This window comes from Eptatretus burgeri, chromosome 13, assembly GCF_056783735.1.
Source record: "Eptatretus burgeri isolate ZD-2024b chromosome 13, Ebu_testis_v1, whole genome shotgun sequence".
Lineage (NCBI taxonomy): Eukaryota > Metazoa > Chordata > Myxini > Myxiniformes > Myxinidae > Eptatretus > Eptatretus burgeri.
In genome coordinates, this window is record NC_140973.1 from 19,803,122 (window position 1) to 19,812,949 (window position 9,828).

Here is a 9,828-nt window from a genome sequence, read left to right on the forward strand (position 1 = left end):
GACGTCCTCCAGGATTCCGCACCACGCAGTATCACGTCACTTCCGATCACGTCGACCATATTGTCGTCACCACAAATCAATCGATCTGTGATTTCCAATTCGCTCTTCCACATCTTGGTGATATTTATCAGAAATTTCGAGTACTTCAAATGGCAGGATATGATTCGATTTGGATTGTTTTCATTCATACAAGGTGTCCACTGTCCACAAATTACCAAATTCAAAACGTAATAAAAAAATAATGAAATAGGATACATGGCGCCATCTTATAACAAAGACCTACAGAGGTACAGGTCTGAGTATAGCGCAGTATCCCCATCCTATTCCATTGGTTGGAGGGCAGTATCCCATTTCATTAATGTTTGTTACCGTTTGAATTTGGAAGGGTAATTTGTGGCCTGAGATATCTTGTATGTTGTTTCGTATGCAGCCTGTGTCTGCTGGTTGCATCATTTTTCTGGAAGCATGGTTGTGCCGCTGATGCAATGCCCCCTGTTACCAGTAAGCTGGTACTCATTTTGCTGACCTTGGAAGGATGAAAAGCTGAGTCAACCCACCTGGTGCTATTTCAACGGATAAGACAGGGGCTCTAACTCAAGACCCTAAGATCTTAAACCAGCCACCTTAACCGTTAAGCCACACCAGGTCTGTATTGGCGATGAGAAGGGCAGATAAGAAGCCATGATTTTGCCTTCTGTTTACAGTAGTTCAGCACATATACTTGTCCTGCGTCACAGTCATGCCGAAGAGGAAAGTATCTTCTCACCAGTTCGCAAGAACAAGACTGATTGCCGAGGGCGCTTGTCAAATGAGGTAACCTGCTCTTCTCACATGCAAAACCAACTCCTGTAAAACCCTCAACCACCCACCCCCGAGGTCGTAAGTTTGATCCTTCAAGGGATCGCATCAGAAGGCCAAGCAAGCCTGTGGTGAATACAGTGCCGAGCACGATCACGTGAAGTGACTCGTCCGTCAGGGCCTGGCCACGTCAGTTTGATTGATCTCTGCTCGTTTGGTGCTTCATGATCATTGAGATGAGTCCATGCTTAGACTGTAACGGTAAGTGAACATTTGAGATGAGTTCTGAACAGCTGAAAGACCATCTCGTCAATAAATGATTCGATATTCTGTTGTATTTTTTTGTCACTGACAACCTCTCGAAAAACATTTTTCCACGTTTGGTAAAAATAAATAAAACATTTATTTAAAAACCTTTTTGATTCCCACCAACCCGGTTTTCATCACCTCCAACTTGCCATGAATGGCGTCCATGGCTTTATTTCATTTCCGCCCATGTCATAACCTCGAGAATCTCTTAAACTAAGAATTACAAAATTTAAGCTCCAGATTTGAATTCAGCAGCAGTTCCGACGCTAAAAAAAGTGTGCATTTGTCCAATTCGGACATTGCTTTGGCATTTCTGGGTGCATGATTTTATCTATGGCAATTGGTAATCTCTTGCAGCCAGGCGTTCCATGAATACCATGAATGACTGCTAACAAAGCAGCTGACAACATAAGCATCTCCGCTGTTGGCCCGAGATTCAGTAAGTGCAAAAACTGTGGGACCTCACACCCTCCAGCATGTAACCAATGTCCTGCTCGCAACGGCACATGCAGATTATGTGCTCAACTCGGCCATTGGGTCAAGTGCTGTCTTATGTCCAAGTTTCAACCACCACCACCCTACCTTTCATCGAGTGCGTAAGTCACCAAGCACCCAGAAGCTTCGCACCCAACAACTATGCTCGTGTTGATTCCCACAACATAGAACAAGAGGATACACCAGATCCTCGAGTTCCAGAACAACACCCCTACGTAAGGTATTCGTGATCCCCTAATGCTTACAGTATTCCCATTGCCAGTGCACAATACGAAACAGCGTATGACACACGTATCATGGAACAGCAACACAGGCGTTGGTACAACACCAATGACCCTGATGACGTTGCATTGCAGTTTGATTTGTTGGTTTTCGACTCGATTAATACACCTGGCCAACGTAACAAAGCTTACATTACACTTCATGTCAGTCTATGCAACAGGCCAGGTGTTCATTATCTTAAGCTGAAGGTGGACACAGGTGCCCAAGGAAACACTTCACCCATTCGCACTTTTTGACACATGTTCCCCGACATGCTGGATTCAAATGATGAACCCTACATTGGCTCTCGTCAGGCAGCAGAGAGCGTTCTAACTGATTACAATGGAACCCACATCAAGTGTTTTGACACTGTAGACATTGCCTGCAGTTACAAGGGATCACGGTGGACCAGCACACGTTTCTTTGTTGTGGATGTCAGTGGTCCTGCGGTTCTTGGCCTTCCATCATGTGAGAATCTTCACATTGTTACATTGCATTGTTCAGTGAACAGTAACCAACCATGGGTTTATAACTGTGAAATAACTCATGGATGTATACCCACAACAATTTGACTGCATCGGTGAATTTCATACAACACACAGGCTTGTTGTGGACCCAAATGTCCCACCACATGGTGATCCACGACGAAGAACACCGACTGCTCTCAAGGACAAGATTCAATCAGAACTTGATGAGATGGTTCTACGTGGAGTCATACGGCGTATCAAGGAACCGACTGAGTTGGTCAGCTCTCTCATGTCTGTAACAAAGACGGCAACATTCGGATTTGTTTGGCCCCAAAGCATCTCAATCGAGCCCTGATTCATCCATATCACAAAATACCTACAACGGAAGAGCTCAATCACTAATTTTCAGGAGTGAAGTACTTCTCAAAACTTGAGGCCAAATCAGCGTACTGTTCTGTAAGACTCGATGGAGATAGCTAACAACTTCTTACATTTCAGACCCCAGCGGGCCGGTATTGTTTCCAACGATTGCCTTTCGGACTGTGCGTAAGCCAGGACATTTTCCAGATGGAAATGGACCGCATTATCCAGGATTGTAAATGTGCAGTTGGCATAGCAGATGACATCGCTGTCTCCGGCACGTCGAGGAGGAGCATGACTGGCACCCCGAAGAGCTAATGGAAACAGCACATTTGGGGACACATTTCAGTAACAAAATGGCCACCAGTCGGCCATCTTGGATCTGATCTCGAAAAAAAACAATGACGTGCATAGTAAGCCATTATTCATCATCTGTGTGCTAAGATTGAACAACATCGGTAAATGCATATCCGAGAAATGGTTGAGGACGTGTTCACCATCGGGATGTGTTTTTTTTTTTTTACAACTAAAATGGCCGCCAGTTGGCTGTCTTGGATCTGATGTCGAAAAAAAGTGAAGTACAGATGTATACCATCATGCGTTGTCTTTGTGCCAAGTAAAAATAAAATCGGTCCATACATGTCTGAGATATGGTTGCGGACGCACGCACGCACGCACGGACACAAAAATCTAGACCAAATCCATAAGCCCCCGTTACGGGGGCGAATGATATCAGTAACACAGATGACACTGCAGATCGACATTGATGCATCTGTCACATGACCATTTTATTATACGAAGCATGCAGGGGCGAACCTGAGCGAGTTGGGTTATTTATTAGGTTATTTTTCCGACATAAGCTCATAGAGTGGGTCCAGGTGTCCGGCCATCTGTAAGTACATATGCGCGTGTATGTACGTCCATTAACATTTGATGAAAACATCTCACGGGCCAATACCAATGTATTTTATTCAAAAAAATATTCTTTTTAGAAACCGCCAGACAGATCCAGAGCAATTCGCCACGAGGCATCGTGACCGTGCCCAAACCTCAAGTTGTGATCTCCATGGCCGTATCCTCCCCTGGAAAGGGGGTCGTGGCTTCCCTCCCCTAATCCATCGTATTCACCAAAACATATTTTCCTCACAAACTACATGACCGATATGGACCAAATTTGGTACGATACATCAGAACAGTAAGGTCTCGTGTGGTTGTGCTCCCCCATTCAGATCCTCCCCCAATAAGAGGCTGAAAAGGGGGTTTTGCCTCAAATTCAGGTAATTTATTTTAAAAATTTTCTCAGAAACCGACGACCAGATGCAAATCAAACTCTTTATGAAACATAAGGACCATGTCATTAAGTTAAATTGTGCTCCCTATGACTGGACCACTTCAGGAAGGTGGGCCGTGGCCACTTCCCCCTAATCCCTCATTGTCACTCCGCCTGTTTGGGAAATAACTGTCAGTCCCCCACAGGGCTGTTTTGTATACTGGACTGTAATGGTGGGGATTCGGATCAGGACTCGAGAGAGACTGCTAGGGTGGTGACGTGGTCAAATCTGCCACTCACATGATCTCCCAATTTAGCGATGGACCGTCGAAAGAGACTATACGCCTGGAAAGTCCAAACAGTCTTTGCTTTGGTGTGGTTTTCGGTGTACAGAAAACTCTCATGAGGATTTATTGCAACAATGTGTCATTCATCGAATTAGACGGGCCAAGCAATTCAACCCAAGATGACCTGGTTGTAGATTTAAGATGGCTTCCTAATGAGGGTGGCACCAAACTCCCAAAGGTCGCTCGTTTAATGCTTGCCGGAGTGATAATGTACCAAGTAAATGAACCATGCACAGCCAACTCACAAATGGTGAGAATAAGTTTTCATTAATAATGAAAGTGTTATCAGAACAAGGGAAGAGAGAGAAAAAAAAAACACGCATTACAGTAATTATTATTTGATGCACTTTATCATTATGAAACCCATGCACCCACGATATCTCGGCAGATGAACACGCTACCTTATCCAGTCACACAACAGATAGTAAGAACAGATGGGGAATGATGAGACGGAGATGTGGAGCCATTCTCTCATGCGATGGCTTGCACAGGGTCCCTTGGGCCGTGCGTGGAAATGGTGTTTTGAATGCTGGCATGTTGTGGGAACAAGAGGGAGAGTGAATGCCACTTGTCGCACCAATGTCTGACTCCTTTGTTGGGCTCGCTCACGGCCAATTCGTCCAACCTCCCTCGAGCTTCTGTGTCCAGCTCCTTTGCGGTCCTGCTCCCAGCCGACACTGTTCAACGTGTACGTTCTGGACTCTGTATGCATGCCAACTCCACTCTGAGCTCCCAATAATTAACTCACGACCGTGCGCTGATTAGTTCTCCATGCGAACCAACTCGTGCCGCGACACCCCCTACCATTGTCGTGGTGTCAGGTGTCTCCGGATGTGTCCAGATGGGAGTTTGTCTCCAGACAGCTTGGCTTCGGGGCTAGCCCTTCAGCGCACAATGATGGACTGTCTTGGTGACGCCTCGATGGGAACCACCCACTCTGAATGGAGCAGCTGTCAGTATTTATTTACAGGAAAAGAGTGGGGGTTTAGACACATATGGAGCAGGAGGGGAATCATGATTATCAGCTCCCATTACATTTTTCGACACATTCCCATCGTTTTCACAAAGATACCGTACTCGTATGCTAGACGTTTACTAATAGCATAGCTAGGCTACATTACTCCCATTAGTGCCATCAAATTCCCACAACAACATAAAATATAATTTGGAAGTATGTTTGTTCCAAAATAAGTATTGTGTTAAACCCTGTATGAGAGGCTGTTAGGGGTATACACACACCTTTTAGTCCATTTGCCATTATTATGTGTTCCATTGTCAACCTTGTTGATGTGGAAAGTGTATGGTTTTATGATTGTTTTGGACTAACATCGGTCCATTAATAAAATTCAGCTTGGTTGCCAGGGTGGCTACCTTGGGGAACTCCTGTAATTTGCATTAATTCAAGATGGCCGCTACAGGTCAGACGATGGGGCTAAGTTTTTAATCGGTCAACATATTGTTACGGTTGTGGAAATTCGCATTACACCATAAAGGGTCCTCAGGTGAGATATATCGGTAAGTTCATGTGGAGTTAGCCCAAACCCGTTGTATAGAGGGAATATATGTGATCCAGTCGGGCTGCGATTCTTCAGTCAGTCGTTTTTCTTTTGCTGTCGTTAATTTGGTGCAAGAACAACAATGAACATCGCCACAACCAACATCTCAACGATCAAGCCATTCACTACACGACGTCACCTTCCACAACTACGCTACCACATCTTCACCACTCACCATTCAACGAGTACCGTGCGGTCACGATCTCCGCGGGACGGATGAAACGGAGTGGAGTGGCAGCTTGAATATCACCCGCCCAAAACACCTGCGCTTTGGCATGGGGGAGGTGCGATTTGAGCCAGAGGTCAAAGGTGAAAAAGGTGGGGTCCTGATTTTGGGGGAATAATTCCCTGGCCCCGAGCCAAAACTGACTTTCCCCGTCCCCCGCACGGCACGGGGAGGGGGAACGAGAGGGCACGCCCCTTTTTGGGAAGCTTACAGAAGGGAGGTGGAGCCAGAAATGGGGCGGGGTGAAGGGCGGAGCCCCACCCTACAAAAGGGTGGGCGTGAAGAGTCGTGTGGTTGGTTGTTCCCTTGTCCCGTTTCGAGTTGGGCTCTTGTTCGGTCGGTTGTCGAGGGGTGGAGAGTCCTTGCTCTTGGTTCGGTCGATTGTCCCTGAGGAGAATTGTGGAGAGTTGTGGTGATTGCTCCTGGTCGGAGGTTCTGTTCGTTCATCCCTGTCGGGCAGACGACACGTGCAGGCGCGAGGCACGAGCCAGTGGACCACGCCGGAGGGACTCGGAGTTACGGTCGCCAAGGACTCGACGCGCCAAGGGAAGTCGCGACTTCCTTTTCTTTTGGGGTTTTGTGTAAATGTCTGTGGGTGGCGCCAGTCTTGAAAAGTAGAATTGTTATAAGTGTTGCCGTGTAAATCATATTCGGTTGTAGATCTGCTTGCTTTTATTGTGTTTTCTTGCTTGACTGTAATATACGTGCCTTCCGTGCTTCCGTAATAAATGTGCTGGTCCAATTGTTCCCCGTTTCGCTGCGTCCTTTCCTTTGTTTGAATCTCCATCTTGCATCACGTAAGGGATTAATAGTCGGTTTAAAACACCCGGTAACTAATCTGAACCGTCAAGGTCGACGATAACTCCGCTCGGTTATCCCTCTAGTACGGAACGAGCCGCTTAAGCGGTTCGTGTCCGGAGTTGACCTGTGGCGTGGTACAACACCTCGGTACGCTATCCACGCGGGTACTTAGGTAAATCGACCATTCGGCGATTGGACCCTATTTCGCTCGGGTAGAATGCGGACTGAGTTGTGCTGAGGTTAAACCCCCACCCGTGACTAGCTCCTGGTGGTAGTTCCCGGAGGGTCACGACTGAATTGTCCGTTCCGGTGGGCGACGCGGTCACCATTCGAGTCAAGCGGCCGATCGCATGCCGGATGGGCCAGAATTCGCAACAATATAATCCTGTGTAATACCTCTTTTCCATATGATTTTGACATGAGGAATTGAATTTTGGGGTTATTTTTTTACGTTCAGGAATAAATAGAGGTTCACATGAAATGTCCATGACTATTTTCTGCTGAAAATTATGCAACACCAATGCAAAAGTGAAGTCATGAATGGTTCACAACAGTATGTTGAAAATCAGAAAGCATACACATTGTCATGTCATCATATTGGACATTTTAGGAACAGAGGACATAGACCCTTGTCGACAACTTGCGTATTGTTCATTCCCATTCATTGTACTCGTCCCCTTCCGCATCCTCGTCTCTTTCCAGTTCTGCTTCGACACTCACTTCTTCCACTTCACTTTCACTGTCCTCCACAGTCTTGTGTGGGTTGAAGCACTTGTCACTGCAACCACAAGTGCAGTATAGCGTGCAGGAGATCTTTGCATGGTGACAACTGCAACTTGCAGTACTGCAGGCCTTCCCCTCTGCTTTGCATCCACACCGCACAACATCTATGAGGTCCAAAGGGGCTGGTGGAGTAGCAGAAGTTGCTGGCACTGGGATTCCATCTCTGATGTCCCATCCATATTTTGTAATGTCAAGTTCAGGTGGGGCCTGCTGATCAGCTGATTTTGCAAGTACTGTCTGTAGATGTGCATGCAAAATATGTAGGAAGAGATTGATCTCAGTTGGAGGTAATGCCATGAGCTTGAGGGGCTTGCCAGACTTCCTTGTGTACATATAGTACCTCATCTCACTCATCGTGGTACCTTTTGGCTGACCATACAGGGCACAGAAGAATGTCCGCCCTGCTTCCATGAGCTGTTCATGGCATGCGTTCAGCTCGCCAAGTGTGGAGTACAAACCAGGGAAGTTGCCAGCTTTCAGTGTCTTCAGGGCTGACACTTTGCCCTTGCCGTATGGGTATGACGTGGTATCTGAGCCAGTGATGTAATGCATTCCCAAAAGCTGCAGACACTTGGGGCCAAGCTGGTCACAGGTGGTGTTGATATCCCAAATTGCTCCATCCCACCTTTCTATCTGCACTGTGGCCTGGATGTTGCGCTGGTGAACCCAGTAAACCATCAATACAAAAACATCAGTGTCATCAGAGAGGATACGTATCACTCTTGCATTACATTCAGCAGCCATGAGCAGGTGTGAGATCATTGTAATGTCTGCTTCATCATGGTTGAACGCACCATGGCTCCGGCTCTCCACAGTAACTCCTCCACCAAAGTTATAGGTACTCAAAACCTTGGACAGCTGCAACTTGTTCTGCTTGTTTTTCAGGATGGCGTCTCGACAAGGCAGGGGTGTGTTTATTGTGAAATCATAGTTGATGGAACCAATGCCAGCACGCCTCACTCGTTCATGGTCCTTTGCAGAAACATCATAATATTTGTCAAAGACCAAGATCTTCTGACCAGCAATGGTAGACAGCCTTTTCTTGATGGACTCAACTAAGACTGACACAGTTCCCCTGAAAGGCCAGACAATATGATAGAGAAGTTGGCTCGCGTCAACAATGGTAACATCTGGTTGCAGAGGCTGTTGTGCCTGAACACAGAGTTTGTGTGCCAGTGGTGCTTTGTTGCCTTTCCTTAAGCACCCATATTCATCAATCAGTGAGGGGGGGGGGTACTGCGCAGAGCTCAAACTGGAAGATAGGTCCTAGCTCCATTTGTCTTTGCTGTCCAATAGTCAGCAGCCTGAGGAAGATGGTTTTGAGATCAAAGATCGTCTTGTCCCCAATTTTCACTCCTTTCTGTAAGTGCTCCATTGTCTTGATGGGGCATGAGATGGTTGCATGGAATCCACCTGGAAGGGATGCATGGAACTCTGCAAACATTTTCTGACCTATAACCACGGAATCCTCAACATTCACTTCAGATTCTCGGGGAGCAATTCGACCATTGGCAATGTTGTAGAGATGTGGTGAGTGATTCTCAAGAGGATGAGACACATTCGACAATTCATGTAAAATCCGGCACCGATCATCTGCATCAAGTTCTCTCCTCTTCTTCCCCTCCTCCTTGTGACGTGGTCTGATTCTTGTGTCCTTTTCTCTCACTTGGTCTTCATTGTCCTTGTTTGAGGAGTCAGGGTAGATGTGCTTCATTGTATCTGAGATGTAGGCAGTGACAGGAAAGGAATCGATCCACTCTGCTACCATCTCTGGAGAAAGATTCATACCCTTGAGGCCACCCTTGCCAATTCTAATAGCAGTTTGTTCACCGAACTGATCAGAGCTCACACCATTCCAAATGTCTTCCTGGTGACGACACACAAAAGCACCTGATATGAGCTCTGACTTGGCATCTGGTGGCAGCAGATAGCGCATCTCCAGAAGGTGATGGGTGATGTAACGGGCATAGTGATGGTGACCAGCAACAAAGAAGTAGGGAAGCATGCGTTCAAGTGTTAGCTGTTGCAGCAGGAAGTCTGCCTCCCTCTCACTATGCAGAAGTTGATGAACAAGCAGAGTAGGCTTGATGAAGTTATCAACCCAGTGCTTCCCAGTTGGGTGCTGTCTGCATGTCTCAAGGTAGCTGCAAAACTC